The 13186-nt window shown below is 45.0% G+C and overlaps 1 protein-coding gene across 1 annotated transcript in view; it reads right to left on the bottom strand.

Annotated features, from left to right (window-relative positions):
* LOC138657851 (uncharacterized) overlaps positions 1-12603 on the bottom strand; it is a 105361-nt gene extending 92758 nt beyond the window's left edge. Inside the window, exon 1 of the mRNA XM_069745479.1 lies at positions 12386-12603. The gene's annotated coding sequence lies outside the window, so the exon portion shown is untranslated. The remainder of the gene's footprint in view (positions 1-12385) is intronic.
* Positions 12604-13186: the final 583 nt, after the last annotated feature.

Here is a 13186-nt window from a genome sequence, read left to right on the forward strand (position 1 = left end):
AAAAAAAAGAAATAAAATACATGGAAATATGCGTCCAGGGCCTCTCAGAAATAGGCAAAGGCAAAAGCAACCCGCTGGCACGGGAACAGCAAGGCTTAGCCCGAGCACAGGTCCCACAGGACTGCACAAACGAACGCACATCCCGCGACAAGGAAGGCCACCAAAAGGACCTAGCCACCAAATCTCTGGTACCGAAAATCCCAGGGTGACCAGCCAACACCGAACAATGAACCTCAGAAATTGCCCTACTAGTCCATCTATCAGGAACAAACAATTTCCCCACAGGACAGCGGTCAGGTTTATCAGCCTGAAACTCCTGAAGTACCCGCCGTAAATCAGGGGAGATGGCAGAAAGAAACACCCCCTCCTTGAGGATCCCAGCCGGCTCAAGAACTCCCGGAGAATAAGGCAAAAAACTCCTAGAAAGGGCATCAGCCTTCACATTCTTAGATTCAGGAATATACGAGACCACAAAATCAAAACGTGAGAAAAACAAAGACCACCGAGCCTGTCTAGGATTCAACCGCTTAGCAGACTCGAGGTAAATCAGATTCTTGTGATCAGTCAAGACCACCACGCGATGCTTGGCTCCCTCAAGCCAATGTCGCCACTCCTCAAATGCCCACTTCATAGCCAACAACTCCCGATTGCCGACATCATAATTACGCTCAGAAGATGAAAATTTTCTGGAGAAGAAGGCACAAGGTTTCATCAAAGAGCCATCAGAATTTCTCTGAGACAAAACGGCCCCTGCCCCAATCTCAGAAGCATCAACCTCAACCTGAAAAGGGAGAGAAACATCTGGCTGACGCAACACAGGGGCAGAAGTAAAATGACATTTAAGCTCCTGAAAGGCCTCAACAGCCGCAGAGGACCAATTCACCACATCAGCGCCCTTCCTCGTCAAATCGGTCAGAGGCTTCACCACACTAGAAAAATTAGCAATAAAGCGACGATAATAATTGGCAAAGCCCAAAAATTTCTGAAGGCTCTTTACAGATGTAGGTTGAGTCCAATCATGAATGGCCTGGACTTTAACAGGGTCCATTTCAATAGCCGAGGGAGAAAAAATGAAACCCAAAAAAGAAACCCTCTGAACTCCAAAGAGGCACTTAGACCCCTTCACAAACAACGCATTAGTACGAAGGACCTGAAACACCATCCTAACCTGCTTCACATGAGACTCCCAATCATCGGAGAAAACCAAAATATCATCCAAATACACAATCATAAATTTATCCAGATAATTCCAGAAGATATCATGCATAAAGGACTGAAATACCGATGGAGCATTAGAGAGCCCGAATGGCATCACAAGATATTCAAAATGGCCTTCAGGTGTATTAAATGCTGTTTTCCATTCATCACCTTGTTTAATACGCACAAGATTATACGCCCCTCGGAGGACGATTTTAGTAAACCAACTAGCACCCTTAATCCGAGCAAACAAATCAGAAAGCAAAGGTAACGGATACTGGAATTTGACAGTGATCTTATTGAGAAGGCTATACAGGGTCTCAAGGAGCCATCCTTCTTGGCAACAAAAAAAAATCCCGCTCCCAACGGTGACGAAGACGGGCGAATATGCCCTTTCTCCAAGGATTCCTTTACATAACTCCGCATAGCGGCATGCTCTGGCACAGACAGATTGAAAAGTCGGCCCTTAGGGAACTTACAGCCAGGAATCAAATCAATGGCACAATCGCAGTCCCTATGAGGAGGCAGGGAACTGGACTTGGGCTCATCAAATACATCCTGGAAATCCGACAAAAACTCAGGAACTTCAGAAGAAGGGGACGAGGAAATGGACATCCCCTGACAACCCCAACTAGTCACAGACATAGATCTCCAATCCAGCACTGGATTATGTTCCTGTAACCATGGAAAACCCAGCACAACAACATCATGCAAATTATGCAACACAACAATAGGAATATACTCACCCTCGGACGCGCCCTGCTTCTTTCCGGCAGCCTTCCTTCCTAAGAATCAGCGCTTGAATGACCTTCGGTGACGTCGCGGCTTGTGATTGGTCGCATGAGCGGTCACATGGGCGGTCGCGCGACCAATCACAAGCCGCGACGTCATCTAAGGTCCTTCACGCGCTGATTCTAAGGAAGGAAGGCTGCCGGTTAGTACTAGGGCGCGTCAGAGGGTAAGTATAGCAATATTTTTTATTTTAATTCTTTATTTTACACTTAAATACAGATCCCAGGGCCTGAAGGAGAGTTTCCTCTCCTTCAGACCCTGGGAACCATAGTATCCCATTGCACTGCATTGGGTTTCGTGTTTCGGCCGACCCCGACTTTTCTATAGGATCGGCCGATTTCACTCGACCCGACTTTTGAGAAAGTCGGGTTTCGTGAAACCCAACCCGATCCTATAAAAGTAAAAGTCGCTCAACCCTAGTAGTGGCTGCTGAAGACAGGAGTAAAGGTACCGTCACATTAAGCGACGCTGCAGCGATATAGGCAACGATGCCGATCGCTGCAGCATCGCTGTTTCGTTGTTGTGTGGTCGCTGGAGAGCTGTCACACAGACAGCTCTCCAGTGACCAACGATGCCGAAGTCCCCTGGTAACCAGGGTAAACATCGGGTTACTAAGCGCAGGGCCGCGCTTAGTAACCCAATGTTTACCCTGGTTACCATTGTAAATGTAAAAAAAAACAAACAGTACATACTTACATTCCGGTGTCTGTCGCGTCCCTCGCCGCCACCTTCCCTGCACTGTGTAAGCGCCGGCCGTAAAGCAGAGCGGTGACGTCACCGCTGTGCTCTGCTTTACGGCCGGCCGGTGCTGACACAGTGCGGGAAGCTGACGCGACAGACACCGGAATGTAAGTATGTAGTGTTTTTTTTTTTACATTTACAATGGTAACCAGGGTAAACATCGGGTTACTAAGCGTGGCCCTGTGCCTAGTAACCCGATGTTTACCCTGGTTACAAGTGAAGACATCGCTGAATCGGCGTCACACACGCCGATTCAGCGATGTCAGCGGGTGATCCTGCGACGAAAAAAAAGTTCTGGCCTTCTAGCTCCGACCAGCGATCTCACAGCAGGATCCTGATCGCTGCTGCGTGTCAAACACAACAATATTGCTATCCAGGATGCTGCAACATCACGGATCGCTATCGTTATCGTTCTAAAGTTGCTCAGTGTGAAGGTACCTTAAGACTTCATCCGCACTGACACAGTCTGTGTGCTCCTGCAGTGTCAGTGCTGGCGTGCAAAGCCAATTCAATTCAGAGACTGAATTCAGGCAGCGCTCACTTTAGGCTGTCAATCAAGTTAAGGGAAGCATGTTGATTGAGGGGGCAGAACAATGTACAAAGCCCTTGGCAGGGGTGGACATACCATTGGTGTTGCCCAAGAGGTATGGAGGGCACTTCCGCTTCCAAAGCAGCAAACAGCTTCAGTCACAGACACATAAACAAGAGCATTATTATGAGCTCTTGAACTTCAAAGGATCAATATATTGATCTTGAACAGGGGCCTTCATCTATCTGTATCAGTCCCTGGCCCTTGACCACAACAAGTGTGCACCTAGAAGTCTTCTTTTGCAAAATGCAATAAAACCATTTTTCTGAGCAAAAAAAATAAGTGAATTCTACACTACAGGTATGAGCTCTATAGGGTCGAAGAACCATAGGACTCTGAAGTAGCGTAAATCAGGTTTTGGGGTGATGGACTACCTTTATTGGATTAATATACCAAATCAGAGCCTGGGAATAATACACTGTAAATTATAAAGCCCAACAACATTGAACTCTATATACCGTATTTTTTGGACTATAAGACGCACCCCAAATTTGGGGTGAAAATTGCAGAAAAAAAGATTTTTTATAAGACGGGAGTCCGTCTTCTTGTCCGAATTTACAGTATCTTACCTAAGGGCTGGCGGTGGCAGAGCAGGGTCACAGGAGGCATGGTGTCAGCAGGGGTGGGGTGATGCGGTACGGCATCCACCTTAGCAGGGTCCCTTCCTGCTTAGGTAGGTGACTCCACGACCTGGTGTCCATGGGGGGGTTGCAGCAGTGGTGTGGCGACAGCAGAGGTGCGGGGATAATGAGCGGTATGGCGTGAGCAGGCTCCCTTCCACAAGTGAGGTGATGCAGCAGCCCGGTAAGCAGCAGAGCCGGGTTAATTACCAGTTTATCGGTGGCGGCGGCCATCTTCCTGAGGCTGCGCGTACGCAGATGGGGTGCTCTGCTTCCCGGGGCTTCAGGAAAATGGCCACGGGAGGCCGCGCATGCGCAGATGGAGATCGCGGCGGCCATTTTCCTGAAGCCGAGATCTAAATCTGTGAACTCGGCCTCAAGAAAATGGCCGCCGCGATCTCCATCTGCGCACGCGCGGCCTCAGGAAGATGGCCGCCACCGATAAACCAGTAATTAACCCGGCTCTGCTGCTTACCGGGCTGCTGCATCACCTCACCTGTGGAAGGGACCCCGCTCATGCCATACCGCCTCCTCATCCCTGCACCTCTGCCGCACCTCTGCCACCGCCACACCACTTCCGGTAAGCCTGCATTACGACTATAAGACGCACCCCCAATTTTCCCCCCTTCTTTTGGGGGGAAAAAGTGCATCTTATAGTCGGGAAAATACGGTATGTAAACTGTTGTTTAAATCCAATATTTTTTTTTTAGATCTGAACATCTCAAAATATATTACTGTATGGATCATATCAGTAATAAATAGCAATAAGCAAAGAGTGTACAGTGATAATAAACAACAGATTTCCATTGTGTCTTTTTTTTGCATATGCATCTGATACAATTGTTTGCCCTACTTGAAATGGTACAGAACAAGCCACAGGCAATGGAAGCACAGAGTTTCCAATCAGCACTAACAAGTTATGCTCTCACTGATTCTCGCATATGCATGCTTTATCACAAAAGCTCAATATTTATTTTTGATTTGCAGAATTCTTTTTGTGACATTAAATTCTATGTTAGTGAACCAGATACAGCAATTACCTTAATATACATATGTATAGGGTACATTCACACATGGCATATTTGTCACACTTTTTTGTGAGGTTTTGTTTTTTGCAGCAGTCTCTAAGATTCAAAGATTCTGCTTGCCTTGGTGTCATGGTTCCACATTCACAGGTTTCTGTTGCTGTACTCTAGGACCTTCTTTGTTATGTCTATGGCTCCCTCCTAAAATCTGCATGACTCGAGTATTGTAGATGCTGTCCTTCCTTCACGACTTCTTTCCTCTAACAATCTTTTACCCCTCATGAAATATGGACACACCTGAGTGTTGGATTAAATTGATCAAATTGGCCTTTATTATAACAAACATGACAATAATAATAACTTTTGGTTGAAGGATATTCTTGGAGCTCTAAAAGGCCATACGTTACCCAAAAGATTTTTAAATCTTCCAACATTACCCCCAGCTGCAACCACCAGCTTGAGGACATCCTTGTTGCAAGAAAACATCACCATGCCACCAACTCCCCAAGGACCATACCCTGAACAGTCACAAAAACTCCCATCAGGCCATTCCCAAAGCCCAAACACGATTGGAAGGTGCCAGCTACTTGATGCCCAAACCCCACCACAATTTTTCACCAACTCCAAGAACACCTTCACACCGCCAAGCCGAAATGACACCATGACAATATTAACTATGCCAAATTACCGGACTTAAAATAAAACACAGGGCAGGCTCTTTACCTCCGTATGGATGTCTTCCCACAGCCCCTCATACCCTATTTATATGTATTTACTCATTTAAAAATGACCACCCCCTCGATATCTCCCCCTTAAACTTTTGACTGCACTTTCCCAGCCAAGTGCTGACCATTTAACCCCTTGATGGCCCTACAAATTTGAGCCATGTGTCACTCTGCCCATAGTTTTTCTGGAGCTCCGTTTTTACTGAACCTAAAGTATCTAGGGGTGATATACAACCCCTGGCAAAAATTATGGAATCACCGGCCTTGGAAGATATTCATTCAGTTGTTTAATTTTGTAGAAAAAAAGCAGGTCACAGACATGGCACAAAACTAAAGTCATTTCAAATGGCAATTTCCTGGCTTTAACCCCTTAGCGACCGCCGATACGCCTTTTAACGGCGGCCGCTAAGGGTACTTAAACCACAGCGCCGTTAATTAACGACGCTGTGGAAAAATTAAATAGCGCCCCCCGGAGTCGGATTTTCTCCGGGGTCTCGGCTCCCGGGGGTAGCCGAGACCCCAGAGAACATGATTCGGGGGTTTTTTTACCGACCCCGCATTTGCGATCGCCGGTAATTAACCGTTTACCGGCGATCGCAAAAAAAAAACGCGATCTCTTTTTAATTTCTCTGTCCTCCGATGTGATCACACATCAGAGGACCGAGAAAAGGGGTCCCAGATAGCCCCCCAATACTCACCTATCTCCCCCGGTGCTCCTCGTGGCTCCGGGAGAATCTTTGGGGTCTCGGCTGCCGGGGGTAGCCGAGACCCCAAAGAACATGATCGGGGTCGGTTTTACCGACCCCTGTTTTGCGATCGCCGGTAATTAACTGTTTACCGGCGACCGCAAAAAAAAAAAAAGCAAAGTGTAATTCTCTGTCCTCTGATGTGATTGCACATCAGAGGACAGAGAAATAGGGGGATTCGGGGACCCTATTATACTTATCGGTGTCCCTGGATCCTCCTGCTGCTCCTCCTGGCTGCCGGGGAAAAGAAAATAGCGGCCGCCATCTATCGCCATCAGCTGGCCGACAGGAGAGGAGCAGTTGTGGCTAAAATTAGGGTTAGGGTTAGGGCTAGGACTAGGGTTAGGGCTAGGGTTAGGGTTGGGGCTAAATTCAGGGTTAGGGTTCTTTCACACTTACGTCGGTACGGGGCCGTCGCAATGCGTCGGCCCGACATACCGACGCACGTTGTGAAAATTGTGCACAACATGGGCAGCGGATGTAGTTTTTCAACGCATCCGCTGCCCAATCTATGTCCTGGGGAGGAGGGGGCGGAGTTACGGCCACGCATGTGCGGTCAGAAATGGCGGACGCGACGTACAAAAAAAGTTACATTGAACGTTTTTTGTGCCGACGGTCCGCCAAAACACAACTGATCCAGTGCACGACGGACGCGACGTGTGGCCATCCGTCACGTGTGGCCATCTAGCCTTAGGGCTAGGGTTAGGGTTGGGGCTAAAGTCAGGGCTAGGGTTGGGGCTAAAGTTAGGGTTAGATTTGGGGTTAGGGTTTGGATTAGAGTTGGCATTAGGGTTAGGGTTGGCATTAGGGTTACGGTTGGCATTAGGGTTAGGTTTGGGATTAGGGTTAAGATTAGGGTTGTGATTAGGGGTGTATTGGGATTAGGGTTAGGTTTGAGGTTAGGGTTGAGATTAGGATTAGGGGTGTGTTGGATTTAGGGTTTTGATTAGGGTTATGGTTAGGGTTGACATTAGGGTTGTTTTGGGGTAAGGGTTGTGATTATCGTTAGGGTTAGTGATTAGGATTATGGATCGGGTTAGGGGTGTGTTGGGGTTAGGGTTGGAGCTAGAATTGGGGGGATTCCACTGTTTAGTTACATCAGGGGGTCTCCAAACACGACAGCCAATTTTGCGCTCAAAAAGTCAAATGGTGCTCCCTCCCTTCTGAGCTCTGCCGTGCGCCCAAACAGTGGGTTACCCCCACATATGGGGCATCAGCGTACTCGGGATAAATTGGACAACAACTTTTGGGGTCCAATTTCTCCTGTTACCCTTGTGAAAATAAAAACTTGGGGGCTACAAAATCTTTTTTGTGGAAAAAAAAATATTTTTTTATTTTCACGACTCTGCATTCTAAACTTCTGTGAAGCACTTGGGCATTCAAAGTTCTCACCACACATCTAGATAAGTTCCTTTGGGGGTCTAGTTTCCAAAATGGGGTCACTTGTGGGGGGTTACTACTGTTTAGGTACATCAGGGGCTCTGCAAACGCAACATAACGCCCACAGACCATTCTATCTAGGTCTGCATTCCAAAACAGCGCTCCTTCCCTTCCGAGCTCTGCTGTGCGCCCAAACAGTGGTTTACCCCCACATATGGCACATCAGTGTACTCGGGATAAATTGTACAACTATTGCAGTCCAATTTCTCCTGTTACCCTTGTGAAAATAAAAACTTGGGGGGCTACAATATCTTTTTTGTGGAAAAAAAAATATTTTTTATTTTCACGACTCTGCATTCTAAACTTCTGTGAAGCACTTGGGCATTCAAAGTTCTCACCACACATCTAGATAAGTTTCTTGGGGGGTCTAGTTTCCAAAATGGGGTCACTTGTGGAGGGTTTCTACTGTTTAGGTACATCAGGGGCTCTGCAAACGCAACATAACGCCCGCAGACCATTCTATCAAAGTCTGCATTCCAAAACGGCGCTCCTTCCTTCCGAGCTCTGCCGTGCGCCCAAACAGTGGTTTACCCGCACATATGGGGTACCAGCATACTCAGGACAAATTGGACAACAACGTTTGGGGTCCAATTTCTCTTGTTACCCTTGTGAAAATAAAAACTTGGGGGCTAAAAAATTTTTTTTGTGGAAAAATATATATATATATATTTTTTTATGACTCTGCATTCTAAACTTCTGTGAAGCACTTGGGCATTCAAAGTTCTCACCACACATCTAGATAAGTTCCATGGGAGGTCTAGTTTCCAAAATGGGGTCACTTGTGGGGGGTTTCCACTGTTTAGGCACATCAGGGGCTCTCCAAACGCGACATGGCATCCGATCTCAATTCCAGACAATTCTACATTGAAAAAGTAAAACGGCACTCCTTCTCTTCCAAGCTCTGCGGTGCACCCAAACAGTTGTTAACCCCCACATATTGGGTGTCGACGTACTCAGGAGAAAATGCACTACAACTTTTGTGGTCTAATTTCTCCTGTTACCCTTGTGAAAATAAAAATTTGGGGCCAAAAAGATCATTTTTGTAGAAAAAATGCGATTTTTTTTATTTTCACGGCTCTACGTTATAAACTTCTGTGAAGCTCTTGGGGGTTCAAAGTGCTCACCACACATCTAGATAAGTTCCTTAAGGGGTCTAATTTACAAAATGGTGTCACTTGTGGTGGGTTTCCACTGTTTAGGCACATCAGGGGCTCTCTAAACGTGACATGGCGTCCGATCTCAATTCCAGCCAATTCTGCATTGAAAAAGTCAAACGGCGCTCCTTCACTTCCAAGTTCTGCGGTGCGCCCAAACAGTGGTTTACCCCCACATATGGGGTATTGGCGTATTCAGGCGAAATTGCATAACAAAATTTATGGTTACATTTCTGTTTTTACACTTGTGAAAATAAAAAAAAATGGTTCTGAATTAAAATGTATGTTTGCAAAAAAAAGTTAAATGTTCAGTTTTTCCTCCCACATTGTTTCAGTTCCTGTGAAGCACGTAAAGGGTTAATAAACTTCTTGAATGTGGTTTTGAGAACCTTGAGGGGTGTAGTTTTTAGAATGGTGTAACACTTCTTTATTTGCTATCATATAGACCCCTCAAAATGACTTGAAATGTGATGTGGTCCCTAAAAAAAAAAAAGGTATTGTAAAAATGAGAAATTGCTGGTCAACTTTTAACCCTTATAACTCCCTAACAAAAAAAAAAATTTTGTTTCCAAAATTGTGCTGATGTAAAGTTGACATGTGGGAAATGTTATTTATTAACTATTTTTTGTGACATATCTCTCTGATTTAAGGGCATAAAAATACAAATTTTGAAAATTGCAAAATTTTAAAAATTTTCGCCATATTTCCGTTTTTTTCATAAATATTCGCAATTAATATCGAAGAAATGTTACCACTAACATGAAGTACAATATGTCACGAAAAAGCAATCTCAGAATCAGCGGGATCCGTTGAAGCGTTCCAGGGTTATAACCTCATAAAGTGACAGTGGTCAGAATTGCAAAAATTGGCTCGGTCGTTAAGTACCAAATTGGCTCTGTCACTAAGGGGTTAAGAAACACTAAAAAAAATTAAGAACAAAAAATGTGTTAGTCAGTAATGGTTACTTTTTTTAACCAAGCATATGGAAAAAAATTATGGAATCACTCAATTCTGAGGAAAAATGGAATCACCCTCTAAATTTTCATACCAAAAAATAACACCTGCATTAAATTAGATCTGCTCATTAGTCTGCATCTAAAAAGGAGTGATCACGCCTTGGAGAGCTGTTGCACCAAGTGGACTGACCTGAATCATGGCTCCAACACGAGAGATGTCAATTGAAACAAATGAGAGGATTATCAAACTCTTAAAAGAGGGTAAATCATCACGCAATGTTTTAAAATATGTTGGTTGTTCACAGTCAGCTGTGTCTAAAATCTGGACCAAATACAAACAACAAGGGAAGGTTGTTAAAGGCAAACATACTGGTAGACCAAGGAAGACCTCAAAGCGTCAAGACCGGAAACTTAAAGCAATATGTCTCCAAAACAGGAAATGCACAACAAAACAAATAAACGAATGGGTGGAAACCGGAGTCAACGTCTGTGACCGAACTGTAAGAAACCGTCTAAACGAAATGGGATTAACATGCAGAAAAGCTAAATGAAAGCCATCATTAACACCTAAACAGAAAAAAACAAGGTTACAATGGGCTAAGAAAAAGCAATCGTGGACTGTGAATGACTGGATGAAAGTCATATTCAGTGATGAATCATCGCAAATCTGCATTGGGCAAGGTGATGATGCTGGATCTTTTGTTTGGTGCTGATCCAATGAGATTTATAATGATGACTGTCGGAAGAGAACATACAAATTTCCACAGTCATTGATGATATGGGGCTGCATGTCAGGTAAAGGCACAGGGGAGATGGCTGTCATTACATCTTCAATAAATGCACAAGTTTATGTTGATATTTTGGACACTTTTCTTATCCCATCAATTGAAAGGATGTTTGGAGATGATGAAATCATTTTTCAAGATGATAATGGATCCTGACATAGAGCAAAAACTGTGCAAACATTCCTTTAAAAAGACACGTAAGGTCAATGTCATGGCCTGCAAATAGTCCGGATCTCAATCCAATTGAAAATCTTTGGTGGAAGTGTAATAGAGTGCAGGGTAGAGTATGTCACCACAGAACAGACAGACCAACTGTTGAGGGGGGTTTATTAACAGGGGCAATATTCTCCTCGCAGGGAGAAATGTTGTGAATTCTGCTTTTGGGCTCCCTCCGGTGGTTGTAGGTGGTAATGCAGTTGTCCCAGGGCTGCAGTCATGGTCAGGTGTTTCTGCTGATTGCAATTCTGACTGGGGTATTTAGGTTTGCAGGATTCATTAGTCCTTTCCAGTTGTCAATGTTTTTTGGGAAGTATTTGATCTCTGTCTGGCTTCTCCTGCTTAGCTGCCAATTCAGCAAAGATAAGTGTCTGTTTCTTTTTCTTTGGCACACAAGCGGTGTGCTTGTTTTTTTATTGTATTCCTGCTCTGAGTGTAGGATTCTCTGGAGTTGCAGATATACGTTCCACGTCTTTAGTTAGATGGAGGAATTTTTGTATAATCTGCTGTGGATATTTTTGGAAGGGTTTTAATACTGACCGCATAGTACGCTGTCCTATCCTTTCCTATTTTAGCTAGAGTGGCCTCTTTTGCTAAATCCTGTTTTCTGCCTACTTGTGTCTTTCCTCTCCTACTCACAGTCAATATTCGTGGGGGGCTGCCTATCCTTTGGGGTTCTGTACTGAGGCAAGATAGTATTCCTATTTCCATCTATAGGGGTATTTAGTTCTCCGGCTGTGACGAGGTGTCTAGGGTTTGTTAGGCACACCCCACGGCTACTTCTAGTTGCGGTGTCAGATCAGGATTGCGGTCAGTATAGTTACCACCAACTCCAGTGAAAGTTATTCATGCGGCTCCAAGGTCACCGGATCATAACAGAGAAAACAGTAGAATATAAACTGATAAAATAACGGTGCAAAATATATGGGAAGCAGTATAAGTTCCCAGACAGTCAAACAGTATAACAGTAGTAAACGGAATCTCTTTCGAAAACACTTTTCAGTCTGATGAGGACTTACTTGTAGGGTTGTCTTCTCCAATGTATGCGCCCGAGAAACAGCGGCACTTGTCGTCCCTCTGTTATCCGTGGGCTGTGTAGTCTCTAGGAACCCGCAACGTGGGGTTTAAGGGGTTACTGTGGCGAGCAGAGGGGATGCTAGGCAAACGGGGTCCCCTGTGCTCTGAGTCTTTTGCTTCAACAGTGCAGCCTATCCTGGGAGGATGATGCTCAGTCTATTATTGGGTCTCCCAACAGGAATCAGGGGCTCTGCACTAATACCATGGGTACTAGGGGTCACTGTCTCTGCATGGGTCACTGTCTCTGCACTGGCCACTGTCTCTGCATGGGCATCAGGTCGCACCTCTCCAGTCTCAGCAGAGTCCGTTATCACATACTCACAAGATGCAGTCTTTCTGGACAATCTTCCTGTCTCAGTCCTCCGACCGGGATCTCTCTCTTCCCCGGAGAGCAGCTGCATGCTGTTCTGTCCACTGTATCCACTGCTGTCCCCGCTGCACCCGCTGCTCTCTCCACTGCACACATTGCTCTCTCTCCAGTACACGCTGCTCCAGCCCTGGAACGCGTGCCTTTTTCCTCTCTCAGCCTGGCTTCCTTCTTGTCCCGGTCTCTAAGTCTGCCCCCAGGGAAACCTGCTGCACAGCTAAGTGGTTCCAGACACGGAGCAGAGAAGGTAACCCCCTTTTAGTGTTTCTTAAAGCCAGAAAGTTGCCATTTGAAATGACTTTAGTTTTGTGCCATGTCTGTGATCTGCTTTTTTTCTACAAAATTAAACAACTGAATGAACATCCTCCAAGGCCTGTGATTCCATAATTTTTGCCAGGGGTTGTAATTTTGCTGTACTCTGGTTTCCTCCCACACTCCAAAAACTTACTGGTAGGGACCTTAGATGTGAGCACCAATGGGGACAGTGATGATAATGCCTGTAAAGTGCAATGGAATCAGTTGGTGCTATATATGCAAGCATAATTAAAATAAATCCTTTTAAATAGCATTAAATATAGTCTAACAAAATAAACCTAATTTCTGATTTTTGCAATTCAAAATTAATAGGCTATAACTCTTGTCTCGTCAGACAATATAGAGTGTGAATTTAATGGCTCTAAATTATTTCAAGCTTTACTCCCTGCATAAACAAACTGATGATGCCAAGCACATACAATTACAATTAATTGGATAAAA

Source organism: Ranitomeya imitator, chromosome 1, assembly GCF_032444005.1.
Source record: "Ranitomeya imitator isolate aRanImi1 chromosome 1, aRanImi1.pri, whole genome shotgun sequence".
NCBI classification, from domain to species: domain Eukaryota; kingdom Metazoa; phylum Chordata; class Amphibia; order Anura; family Dendrobatidae; genus Ranitomeya; species Ranitomeya imitator.